Raw genomic sequence first — 14,276 nt, forward strand, 5'->3', positions numbered from 1 at the left:
AAATTTCTTCCTCATGTCTAGCCACTAGGTCTTTAATGTTTTACGGCAGATCTGTACAGAGGTGCATTTGTGACGCTCAGCCCTGCGTCTCACATACTTCTGGTACTCAAGCTCATCTCAATAGACAGCAATGTCTGCTTAGACTCCAGCTTCTGTCCTGCAGCACCCAGCAGCCACTGAACCAGAGAGGCATCTCCTCAGCCTGTGAGCGAGCAGCAGACCACGCTGAGCTGCTGGGACATGGGCCAACCGGAGAGTATGGCACACACAAGGGGTCACAGGTGTCAGGACCCAGGACCCTTAAGTCCAATTCCCTTCAGGCTTCCTATCAAAACAGGGACATTCAGGTTAATGTTGGTTTGAATTGAGACAAAGTATTTGCTTACTTAAAAAAAAAAAAAAAAAAAGAATTCCTTGATCTGTATTTTTGGGGCATAAAATTAACGCTTGGAAACACTTTTACTTTGTAGAAACTGTTATGATAATAAAAGCATTCAGAAGTAAGAACACCGTGAGAGATCTCTTTCCATACCTGAGTTTCTTTTCACTTACAGAGGCATGTTAGACATTGACTTCAGATAAAATCAATAGAGTAATCTTTAAAGGAAAGAAACAGGGCTGGCTCTATAATGTTGTTCTGTGGCTTGAAAAGCTAAAAAGTATTAAAAAAACAAACCACATTTTCAAATATCAGCTAGTTTTGATGGACTTGAACTATCAAAATATCACCTGCCATTGTATTTTTTTTTGCATTTCTGAGCATGCTGGAACTAAATGCTTCTAAGTTGAATGATACTGTTCGGAGAAGCAAAGCTGGAAGCTAGGATACTTCTGTTTTTCTTAAGAATGATAAACACATTCCTAGAAAAAAATTAAATAAAAATCTTGTGACATCAATATCACAAACAGAAATGAAAATAGACTTCAGTGGGACAGAGCTAAATCTGGATGCAAAAATCAACACCATGCTTTATAATCACCTGCAGTCAAAAGAATAATTTGCAGTTCTATTGTGTTTGTTAACTGCCAGGTAATTGACAATATTTTTCTAGATCAAAAAATTTTGGATCTGGGACCTTTATATCTTTTGAGAAATTTACAGGGGTCAGCCCTTCATAGATTCAAAACAAAGAACCAGCAATGTGGTCCTGGAACAAGGAGAAAAGAAACCCCTTTCCTCCCTGCTTCCTCTCCTCTGTGTTCAAGCAGCGCTAAAAAACCTTGAACACTGAATCATTTGGTCAGCTATGTTAACTGCAAAGATTTTCTCCCTTCAAACTGGGTATAACTGGAGAGGCCTAAGTCTGGCCCTACTTACAACATTGTTTAAGCACTGGATGTATTTGCTGCTGCTGAGCATACATATCTCAGAAGTTTAAGCTTATTATGCAAACACTTTTGCATGCTATTCTGCATTGGGGAAGGGTAAGCTTATTATTATCTTGAAAATGTTTCATTATTTTGATCTGGAGTTTATAACTTCTGACATAACTTACATTTCAATGAAGGGTTAAATATTTGTGGAATAGTTTCTTCCTATATGGGTAACTACCTTAAAATAATTAATTAGACTTTGAAGAGTTCTTGGTAGTCTTACATTCACCATGATGGAACTTTATTTAATGGAAACATCAGAAGAATCCGCATAGGATTTCTGAATTGGTTTCCTTCGCAAGTCAGCTAAAATGCTTTCTGTGTGATACTGCGTGAAGCAGTAAACATGCAGACAAGTGTACCCTTGGAAGAGAGGAGACATAAGGGGAAAACTTATTTTCAAAACTTGTAGTTTCCATGCTGAAAATACTCTCAGTCTATGCATTCAATTTGTTCTCAGAACACCTGAGCCAGCAACAGGCAAGAGAATATATTTGTCACTACTGAATTGTGCACTGCTACCCTTTGCTTCTTTTTTCCTTCTGCTGAAGCACAGAGACTTTCAAATGCAGAGCCTCACTGACTAGTCCTGATTCAGCTGGTTTGGTAACAGAAGCCACAAGATGCAGTGCAGGAGGTGGCAGGCAAAGAATATGTACTCAGGTCTGCTTTTCCACAGAAAAGTAAGATGACTTGGCTGTGCATTATTTTCCCTTCCTGCTGTTCCCTCTTCAACATCTTCCTAAAAGACTGAAAACCTTTCCCACACCATAATTTACCATTCGGCTGGGTTAAGGGGATCAGGGATTCCAGCTAGGGAACTTGTACCTCCCTTGTCTCATAGATTAAATTACAGCCTCCAGAAAAAGCAGCATGTTGCATGGTGATACCTCCTTCTAGATGCTCCAGTGCAGAATAAGCCACTCTGAGCCATTATAGATGGCAGGTAACACCCAAACATCCTCAAGGCAGTATCCACTATTTTCCCACAAGAACTACAGTTGATGTTTAAAATCCACCCAAAGGCAGATGAAGGACGCAGAAAGGATGTTGCAGACTCCCCTTTTCTTCCACACTACACACCTACCTCTGGTGTAGAAACAAACAGACTGAAGTTTACCAAGTACTGACCTTTTCTCCTGCTCTCCCATCCATGGAATTTTGATTGGTGCCTATAAATATGAGAAAAGTTTACCTCAAATAAATGCCTCTGTAGTTGCAAAAGCAATATTAATTTATGTCAGCATGAGCCAAAGTCAGCCATGCACACCACTCTCTGGTACAGTGTTTTCTTACTAGATTAAGAATAATTGGTGTAAAGCACTGAGCAGAAGCCACTGCAGAGCCAGGGGGAAAAATGGATGTGCATTGTGTAACCTTCAGAAAATGTCATAGTAAAGTGCAACACATCTGCCTCCAGCTTTCTTTAAGTAGCTTTGGCCCAGTATTGTTTTCTGTCAAATCATCAGCTCTTTAAAAAAGAGCACAACTCTCACCTGCTGTTCCTTGCATTTAAAGCACTTTACAACTAAGCTAATAAGTTCATTCTTGCCACATACTTGTTCCATAAAATATGTTTTTTAAATGCTGTAAAGACATTAAGCAAAATAATAGTGGCCAAAGCTATGTACTGGGGACTGGTAACGCTTGCTAAATTAGCGTGCCTTTTTCCATTCAGCTCACCTGACTTTCAGCTTTTCTAGTTTTATTTAAATTTAATCACTCAAGCTGAAACTACATATAGCAGCTGTCTGTCATGGACTGATAATTTCTCTTAATTTTAATGACAAAATTTTATCAGAAGTATTCAAGAATACATTGCTTTGCTAAAGTTAGAAATGCTGGCAACACATCCATGAGGAACTTCAAAGTCCCCTTTAAACCAGGTAGAAGATATGTTGTGTTAGAAAAGCATCAGAAGAGAGGCCAGATCACAAAATGACTATCAGTCTGTTTCCCAGTCCTGATAGCACACAATGGTGAGGCAAGAACTTCTCACACCTGCTGCTGAAGGGCTTAACCAAGCTGTAGAGACAGCAATTAGACTGGTACTCCAGTGAGGAAAGTAACTGTCCCCACTCCATCCAGTGTCACCAAGGTTCCTCTTCCACCCCGAGAGACAGGTATGTCTCCCTTTCACACCAGGTAGAAGACAGACAACAAAAAGAAAAAGCAATAAATACAACTGATAAAATTAAAGCTTTTCTTAACACTTACCAGTGCTTCCATGATACCTTCTCTGCTTTTTATGAATCATTAATGCAAATTTTAAAAAAGCTGTTGATTTGGAGCAGGCCGGTGCTTCTAATGCAGGTCTGAACGTTTGACTGGAAATGCTGTGCAGAGATAGCATCATGTTATTGTCTGTGCCTTTCCAAGTCTGATTATTTCTTTGAAATCAATGCTCCAATCCTGTGTAAGGAAATATCTGGTGGCATTGTCATTAAAAACTATGTAACAATACATATATATGTAGGAAAGCAAGGAATCAAAGTCCCGTGGAAACTAACTCTGGAACCTACTGGCTTTTGATTATGCAACTCTAATAAAACACTTTTTGGGTTTGATTATAATTGACAATTTTGGAAGTACAGTGTTTTCTATATTTGGAGATACATATATATAAGCTGGTCTATTGTAGCAATTGAATTTGCAGAAACTATGTTTTTTCTTGTTAGTGATAAGTGTGCATACGCACATACCCGTGCTTCCTTCATTAGCCCACTTAAACACTTCAATACCAATAAAATAGATCCCTTATCCCAGGTGCATCCCTGAAATCCATATGCTTTGCGACACCATGGTCTTCCAATTAATTGTAATTCCTGTGCCTTATCTACTCAGCGCCTGAATTCATCCCTGGATAAGCTCATTGAACTATATCTTGTTTGTGAGGAATCCTCTCCACAATAACCAGCTGTTTCCTGGTGTCCTACAACAGGATTTGGATTTGTGGATTTCTGACTGCATCACAATTACATGCTAAACACTGCCTACGATTATGGCTTTTTCTCCATAGCACAAAAATGCGTACAGCTCTGTGAAGTCAATTCCTTACAAGATCATAGTATTCATTAGATGGTTAGATTGTAATTTACTCACAGTTAATTGAGAATTTATATGTTTTGGTGCCTTCTGTCGCATCTGCTTAGCAATATGTTTTGCTATTATTTAGTAACCAATTTACTGTGTCCTTCATATATCTTTATTTAAAAATCCCTCATTCTTTTCCTTTATGAAATTAGACTTTGCTATGATGATGAGTAAAAAAAAGAATAATTATTACTTGTTTCCAGCATGGGCAAAGCAATTTAGAGAAGTGCTAATATAATTGTCAAACAAACAGTTCATTTTCTCCACAACGAGCATTTGATGTAGTCAGAAAATGACATAGATCACAGTTCATTTATACTATTAGAAAGCATGAAGAAAACTCTGTCAAAAGCCTCTTTAATGATTGTTTGCTTCTGTTTCCCTTCCCACCATCTTTACCAAATAACATTGTCCAGATGCTTTAACATCTGTCAATGTGGGTCTGCATTCAATGCCCAAGAGAAAACAGAACACACACAGAATAAAGAGAACTCTCTTAAACATAACCTACCTTTCATTATTGCTCTTTCACACTTGTTTTCAGAGCATCTGTTGGTTTCTCTAAGCAACAAATAGCAAGTCTGTGATAATTTTGAAAAGGAATATAAACAGTTAGTGACAGTGTACTCAGGAATTTATAATACTTTTCTTCTTTTCTACTTGGATCTCAACAAAGAGACATATCAATATAAAAATATAGATGTAGTGTGTTTCAGCTAAGCCACAGAAGGGAGCTGGTGAACAGGCTGACAACAACAATAAAACATCTTTTTCACTGCTTTTGCAAGAATGTGCTTACCTGTGCTGCTTGCACACACACACACAAATCAGCCATCTTTTCAGGGAAATTGCCTAGAATTCCACGGAAATTTGGAGAGCAATGACTGCCTAACTGCTCACAACCTCCAGCTCACTCTGAGCACGTGGATCATGCTCTCTGAGCACACCTTCAGGATCACTCTCTCTGAACAGAACTTCAGGGGAAAATGTAGTATAAGACAGCACAGGATAACTTGCACTTGGTTGGATAATAACCAGCGTAGACTGAACCTGATGTGTTCTCTCTGTGTGGCGGAATGTAGGAAGGAAAACCTCTATGAGAGAAAGAACATAGTTTTTTTTCCCAAGTTTGCACTGTGTATTTCTACAAAGAGATCTATTTCTGAAACGTGCCAACATTCCCATATATGGAAAATAGGGATATAGGTTTCTTATCACAGTATGTTTGGGATGGTATATCCAGGATTGTGCAATGAGCACATTTGAAACACATACAGAAATGACTTTGCAGTTAATGTCAGCCACATTTCAAGGTATCATAAGATTGTTGACAGTTCATATATTTGTTAACAGTAGCATGAGTGACTCGTTAGTCTCAACAGTATTCTCCCTTATTCATCCTTCTCTTTCAAGTCCGGAGCACGTGCAGAGGATACCAGGTGTTCCACCAAAATCAGATGCCAGTTTCAAGTACTTTGTAACTGAACCCACAGATTATCCACAATCAGATTCTCTCTCTTTCCAAAACCACGTGGAACTAAAGTCAATAAAAAGAAGCAAGCATTCTGTGAAAATAAACTCATGTAATTCAATTTCTCTGTAAGGTTCCTACCTTGCCAAATGCAAGCTGCACATATCATCTTAAATAAATTTAGATATGGTTTATAATACAGAGGAATGGAAGACATCCTTCTTGAGTCTCCCTGAATAAAGAATATTGCACTATAAGCAAGGAAGGTTTTTCTAGGCCTTCCAGATAAAATCTCTCAGTCAGGCACATGAGATCAGAATAACACTAGCAGTAGAGCACAATCCAGCTTGCTGAAGTCAGACACTGCAAAGGGTCCGTGGCTAAATTGTAGGATTGCTTTGTCTCAAAGACATTCAGAAGAAAAAATCTCTTTCTTACTTTTTTTTTTTTTAATAGAATGCCTCTGCATTTATTAATTATTGCTTGTGTAAGCTCTGTTGCGATGCAGCGAGGTGAAACAAGTGCTTGATGGTACAAGGACAGTTTCACTGAGCATAAAGAGAGAGTGAGACAGACAAATCCATCATGCTTAGCCTGCAGATCCAAGTGCACAAAGCAGAGCATGCTGAAAACCTACCTCATGCACGCAAATAAAGGCAACAAATGATAGCACAAGGGATATACATGACAGGATAAAATGAGGAAAATACAGCATTGAAGATCATCCTTACTGCTCTCAGGAATGAGTCAAGGTGCAATGATCAGAGGAGTATTTTCAAAGCAAGAAGTGATGTGGAGCATCCAGTTGGAGATACTGAAGCTTAGTTTCCTAAGTGCTGAAGATGAGCAATCAAAGGCAGGCATAGCATGTCAGAAAACAAGCTAATCTATCTACTGCTGAGAACACAAAACCTAAGCAATTTTGAACTATTTCCAGTGCAGTTTCTACTTTCCAACTACTTAAAATCGCAAAGAACTGAATTGTTAGACTCCCACTCAGCAATATGGAATCTATTAACGTAATCAATCAGAGTAATGTAATCAATCAGAAGCAGTCACCTTATTTTAGCATGCCAGCTCCTATAAAAAATAAAACAAATCTTATTCTTGCATAAAAGCATTGGAATTATTTTACTAGTTATGATTATGCTTATCATACTACAATTTCAGCAAAATAAATGATACAAACAAAATAATGCTATGTAGAGAATAAGAAATTAATTAGCATGTGGAAAACAACTATTTAAGGGCTTTTCATATTATTGTTGTCTTTTGTTGTGAAGCGTTAAATTTGAACTAAAAAAAAAAAATAGTGCCTAATATATACACATAGAAGTTTCTCAAGTACAATTCCAGTAATCTCACTGACTGCAATAAGATCAGTTCTGTGATAAAATGTGAAATTAGATGAATAGGACTGGTCCATAAGAACACACAAATAAAATCTAAGAAAACAGAACAAAATAAGATAGAACAAAATATATATTAATATACCTATTGTAATAATACGTTATAAAAATGTGAAGTAATTGATTTCAATAAATGTGCATACATTCAGTGAGTCTGTCCTCTTTCCAAGAAAACAATAAAGGAAAAAACAATATCAGTTTGCCTCCAATGAGGGAGCCAAGGGAAAATATTTTTCTGCCTTCTAGTCTTGTTCAAGCTTTGTATTTCTTTAGTTTTCTCTTCCTTGGAAAATTCCCTATCAGCTTTTACTGCCACCTCATTAGGGACCACACTGCTTTGCTGCAGCCTGTTAGATGCATAAAGGGGTGAATGTGAAAGAGGCATTGAGATCTTGACCCATGCGATGGCAGAATGCCAGCTGAACCCACAGACTAGAGAAACAGGAGGGCTGCCAACTCACAGGCACCATGCTGATAGCTGTACACGGACGTAACTCTGAAATTGGCTTGTCAGTCTGCAGCAGACCTGCAAAGCTCATAAAACATTTACTGATAACGTAGTATGCAGACTTCTCATAATGCCAGCACTGTTTTTATTACCCAGAAGGCCTCTTCAAACAAAAAAAAAAATGTGTTTGATTACACACAACAGCTTCACAAGAAAAACAGTGACCCTGGCATATTTTTAGATTTCAAATTTGCTACACTGGGCCATCCAAAGCATTTGCTCTTTACCCTAGGGAAAATAGTAAATTTCAAATAAGAGAAATGGGAAATTTCTGCAGTGTTAAAATGAGCAGATCTGGAAAAGTTCTCTTCACAGAAGGTCTTCTAGTACTGTTATGTCTATGTCATGATGATTCCCCTTGTGATTCAGGTGTGATTTCCCCAAGAAAATCAGGACCATGTAGTCTAACTTGACTTCATTTGTAATGATGTCAACCCTAGATCATCTACCCTATTTACAGTTATAAGTTATAGCAAGAATTGGTAGGAACTTACCGTTTTATTCTGGCTACAGAGTTTATCATGTCACACCAGAGAAGATTCCATTTCCTATCTTTTTGTTGACTTACTCCCACACAGAACGTTTATCGCACTTTCTACATGTATTAAGGGAATAGCATAGCCTGTCTTATAGCAGAGTTGGGGACAAAAAGGGTTCAGTATAATTGATCAAGCTGCTATGGACTAATCTTCCTGTGTCTTGGATGACACATCCAGACTGTGTGTGCCCAAGTCCAGAATGCCCCTCTGGTTGTTTAATTCACAAGGAATGCCTTAGTTTGCATCAACTCCCTGTGTTTTATGTTCAGGCCCTTCTCTTCCAGAATTCAGAAAAACTGCAATAACAAGCTTCCAGCATCACACTCACAGCTAAAGTAACATATAATAGTAATTGGAAAAATACTTTAAACAGTGAATTGCAGACCTCCTTGCCAAATATGGTCTCTGCTGAATATTTATGTTTTATTTTTCAAACTGAGAAAAAAAATAGTCAATGGGGGTGGGGAAGGCAAGCAGTAGACATTTCATTAAAAGGTCTTCTATTGCAAATTGCCCAATTGCCTAGATAGGATAATTTCCCTAGTAATATTGGCATATGGATCACTTGAATTATTCTTTTAGTCCATTCTGCCAATTTTTTTCTCTCAGCACATACACTCATAAATCCCCTGTTCTGAGATTTTCTGCCTCGTTCTGTCCAGGTTTTGCTGTTTCTTGCAATTTGTGGTCAATTGTATTGCCACTGGATCTCAAAACTAGGTGACCAACCCACCACTGAAATTCATTTTACTGAACAAACATCTCTACATACGTATCAGAATGTTCTCCTTACCTTCCTGTAAAGATGACATTAACAAGCCCATAAGAAGGAATATCAGCCCCAAATTATCCACATATTCATTCACCATGAAGTAAGAAATTGTTAGATGGTTATTTTCAACATACGGCCTCTTCCAAACAAATTTATACACATTTCATTGGCTTGTCCTTGAGGTGGTGTCACAGTAGACCTGATGATAAGCTCTGTTTCAAGATCCTGCCCTCACATTCACAGAATTTGAGACTGAGCAATTTGAGACTACAACAGTCTCTATCCCCGTCATTAAATTGTCATTTGCAAGGCAGACTGTACTTTTATTTTCAAGAAAACAGGTGGTCTCAATCCAAAAATAACAGCATTTAAGGTTAATCAGTTTTACTTTAGACCAATGCAACTGGAACACCTCACAGGCATCTTAAATAAAAAGGAGTACCCCCATATCAGCTGACCTTGTGAGGAATATACAACAACATGAATCCTGTGATACGAGTCCTACTTTGACAAGGAAGATGTTTTACTCCTTCCTGCTGGCCGATTGCATGAGAATATTGCATGACTACTGCCATGGTCATGTCTTTATGTGGTCACAAGATCCAGAAAACCTGGAGAGCTGGAGACACCTCTGTGAAAACTCTGAAGCAAATCCGCAATTGAATCTATTAGCTTGAAAGATAATATTCTGCTACACACCTGAACCCAGGTCCTCTTCCATTCTTTAGCAGGTGAAAAGAGGGCATAAGTAGGGGGACATGCTGGCATGGAGGTCTCCTCACCAGCTGGGCCATGGTGGGGAGAGGCGGACAGAGTTCAACATTCACTGTGGTGTACACACACACATATGTGTATATATGAATTTATATACACAGAAAGGAAAACCTGCAAAGAGCTTCTTGAGTACAGTGTGCTGCTGCCATGGGAAGGGGTTGCCGTCTGCAGCCTTCTGAAGTAGCCACGCTGACACTGAGCGGCACTGGGGGCTCAGTCACTTTCATGCAGTTATTTTGCTAGCACAGGATAAAATAAGCTGCTCACTTGTTAAAATACATTTGTATTTCAGTTAGTTGAAAACCTCACCGTGCGAATTTGTGGTACTGCAGTTAAGTCCTGATGCATGGAGGAAACTCGTGTCCTGTTGGATGACAGAGTTTCCACTGCTACTACTCAAAAACGTTTTGCTTCTCTGAAGGCTATTTTCAGAAAGATTTATTTGTACTCACAGGACATTTCTGTCAGAACTGTGAAAATGTACTGCCATGGATAAACTGTAAAGCTTGCTAAAAGCCTGGGTTGAAGTCCTACTTGCTGCTCGTGACTACAAGTTTCTGGCTGACTGGACAAGTCAGCAGCTTCAAGCCCGTGAGCATTTCCATGACAACATGGTGTTAAAACCTCATATTTTAACACTTAAAATGCATATATATGATTTCTTATGTTTTTCTTTCTATTTCCTACTTTGTAGTTTACTGATCTCTAGCTTAAGGATTTCTTAGAAGCTAATTACCAGGTAGAATAAAGCCCTAAGGCAAAGTCTGAAGACTTCTCCTTTGGTGACTGTTTAGTAATAAACTAGAAATCCTTACCTCCTGTACAGCATTGTTCCCTTACAGTGTTACATGGGCCTTTGGTGAGAAGCAAGCACTATCATCCTCATTTAACAGGCCTCAGAACTGAAGCACTAGAAGGCATAAAGAGGACTGAAATAGTTACAGGGTAGAAAAGAAGACACTAAGAATGACAGTAAGTCCCGTGTGTCCTGTGAGCTACTATCAACAATACCGCTCACGTGATATACTGAAACAATGACCATACCACTGTACAAACTGCTTGCATAATTTGCACTAAAATATAGTCTCTTGTATACTAACAGCTGTGTGTTAGATTTACTTACCACACCGGCAGAGCATTCACCTGGCTCCTCTGCACCACACTGCATTAATTTATCCTCTTTGCTCCTAGCAGGCTTTTTCTGCAGCTAATGCACTGAGACAGATGCTCGGCTGTTAAAGGCTTTCCTACAACCATGAAAATTTGGCCTATGACTTCCAGTGCAGCTGAACCGAAGCCCAATGGACAAACTTCAAGTCTCAAAATAATATTGCCTCCAAACCATGGGAAATTTTCAAATATTAGCTATTTTCTTACAGCTATAGCTGCTGGTGTTCATTTCACTGCCATTCAGGGAGGGCTGTAATTTGTCAGCCGTCCCTTCATCTAAGTTTGTGGAGAAATGCTGGCACATGGTGGTCATCGTGTTCCTCCTGGGGTGATACGTCCTTTGCTGGCTTTTGTCCCCCAGATCTTGAAGAAATTTTGTCATTCTCAGAAGTAGTTTCAAAGCATGGAGAAAGGATACACAGGATGACAGATGTAAGGGTGAGGTTTATCTTTCATCAGCAATCTTTCACAGTTACAGGAGGGTGAATGGAAAGGACCCCCTCTTATGTTTCAGAATTCTTTAGAGGAGGGCAGACATCTTTTTTTTTTTTTTTAAGACAGAAAAGCTGATTTGCTGCTGCTTCTTGTCCACCTCCTCTCTTTTTGACATGCATGGTTCCCTGCCACTTCCAGAGTCACAGTCATATCCTGCAGCCCATGGTATGGATGGAAAGAGTCATACTTGTGAATATCAACCATCAGATAAGGTAGGGTCACAACAATATTTTTAATGAGGAAATGTCAAAGGAAAAATCTGCTTCAGATCTCACAGAATCACAGAATGTTAGGGATTGGAAGGGACCTCGAAAGATCATCTAGTCCAATCCCCTATACATTTGCCCCAGTAACAAAAGGAAATGGCATCTTTGTTTTCTACTAGTCCTATTAGATAGGGACACTGTTTGTAATTCCTATGTTACCCTAACTGCCAGCTAACATTTGAACTTTTGCGCTGTTTAGATACACTTTGTTTCACAGTCTTTCTGAAAATGTAAACATGTTTGACTTAATGGTACAGCTCCAATGCAACATCTTATACTCCACCTAAGTTTATCCTAAATTTAGAAGATCCATACTAACCCCAGCATCAAGCACAATACTGACTATGCTGCAGAAGTTAATTGCCAGAACCTAATTACACAATTTTTCCCAAATCTCCTAATTTTCTGACAGTTGTATATAGACCATTATAGGTACATACTGTCCCAGACAACAAAAGTAACTATGTACACTGAATTGCAACAAGATTTTGCAAGTACAAGCTGGAATCCCAGTACTCCAAATCAATTCATCATCATTTTCCTTCTGCTGGCCTCTATTTTTTTAGCTCCAAATCCACCTTTGAGTTCTGATTTCCTGATCTCTGCCATTAGTCAGTCCTTGTCTATCCCAAGAACACTACAAGTTGCATATTTTCCTCCATACTGCAGCCCAAAGTGCCCATTAGAAAATAATGTTGTCATCACTTTCAAAGACAAATAATATCTGCTAAATAATTTCAGGAATTACGGTTTCTTATCTTCCCGTCCAATTTCATACTCTGAAAATACTGAATAGGTAAGGTATTTAGGGCATAAAGGCCACTGCAAATGGTCTTCCTCTGATTATTAGAGGTTGCTGTTATTACCATATAGGTTCTGAAAGTGCCCCAAGGCTCAGTTGTGGAGCAGGATTTTATTAGGAAAAACAATACTTAAATACGGATTGAAGTGACGTTTCTGTCACAAAGACTCCACAGTCTACAAAATAAGACTGCCAAAAATAATTACAATTCTCCAGATATGCACACAACAGACGGCCAACAAAAAGTGTTAAAAAATGGAGTCATTCCCTAGAAAATGATGAGGCTGGCTTAAACATCATGATATTTTTAAAAATTTGAAACTATGAGTTCTGCTAGCATTTGGAGTGTTTATAGTGCATTACCATTATGTTTTTTGACTTTTTCTTGACACTCTTTTGGGATAGAATTTGAGTTTACAGCTGGATGTTAATATTTGAATGTGCTCAGGCAACTAAAAAATATGAGGCTTAGACACAGCCCACTAATACTCTGAGTCTTGAGATAAATGTCTTCATTAAAATAAGTCTCCAGTGTGTGGGTGAACACAGCTCTCCAATTCCATTTGTGCTATTTGTGAAGAGTGGTAAGGAGCAACTGTCTGCAAGAATCAATAATTTCATAATTACATATGTGTTAGAGTAGCTACATCTATTTTATATATATATATATATGATATATCACATAATGAGTCATTCTGCAAAATTGCTGGGGCAGCAGTAGAATATTATCCAAAACTTTTCCCACTATTATCCTAAACTTTGTTCACTGTCACCATATATTAATGCATATGCACTTTGCACACTATGGAGATAAAACAATGTTACTTCAACGTGGCAAGGCTACATCATCATCTACACTTGAGCAACAATTTTATTCTACTAAAAGATGGTATTTGTTTAACATACTTTAACCTCTCAGTTTTTCAAGACAAGAGCTGATTGCCAGTACAGTGAGGATCCAGCCTTATCACACAGTCCTGGAAGTCTGAGGCCAGTGCTACTGTGAAATAACTCTTGCTCTGAGGTGGAAGTGCCTTGTAGGTATTGGTGTGTCAAAGAGCATATTAAATACCCTTCTTCCTTTGCAACAGCCACTAACAAGTCACATCTGCAAGTAATGATGCCTGATCTGCAGCCCCAAAATCTTGGAAACCTATATCAGGTCCAGTTCAAATTCCTGTGACTCGTTTGCCTTAAGCAGTGTGCATTTCTGAGTCAGCAGGTGGCTAGCTATTGCAGAAATCAGAAGGTCAGCCTCCACTCCAGACTGCAGATGTATTGGTCTTCTCTATCTCATCCTGTCTTACTCACACGTGGGCCTAGCCCCCAGTTGAGGACAGCACCCTTATGAATTTATATGAATGCTTAAAAATCATAGAATCATAGAATCATTTTGGTTGGAAGGGACCCTCAAGATCATCAAGTCCAAACATAACCTAAATTCTAGCACCAAACCATCTCCCTAAGAACCTCATCTATGTGTCTTTTAAACACCTCCAGGGATGGTGACTCCACCACTTTCCTGGGCAGCCTGTTCCGATGCCTGACAGCCCTTTCTGGGAAGAAGTTTCTCCTAATATCCAATCTGAACCCTCCCTGGTGC

The 14,276-nt window shown here is 38.8% G+C and overlaps 1 long non-coding RNA gene across 1 annotated transcript; it reads right to left on the reverse strand.

Annotated features, from left to right (window-relative positions):
* Positions 1–248: 248 nt before the first annotated feature.
* On the reverse strand, positions 249–3,612 carry LOC308052042. Its single transcript, XR_013923544.1, has 3 exons — positions 3,592–3,612; positions 2,506–2,546; positions 249–861 (listed from the first exon to the last, which is right to left on the reverse strand). It is a non-coding gene; the product is annotated as an uncharacterized lncRNA (long non-coding RNA).
* Positions 3,613–14,276: the final 10,664 nt, after the last annotated feature.

The sequence above is a fragment of the Nesoenas mayeri genome (assembly GCF_963082525.1).
Source record: "Nesoenas mayeri genome assembly, chromosome: Z".
Lineage (NCBI taxonomy): Eukaryota > Metazoa > Chordata > Aves > Columbiformes > Columbidae > Nesoenas > Nesoenas mayeri.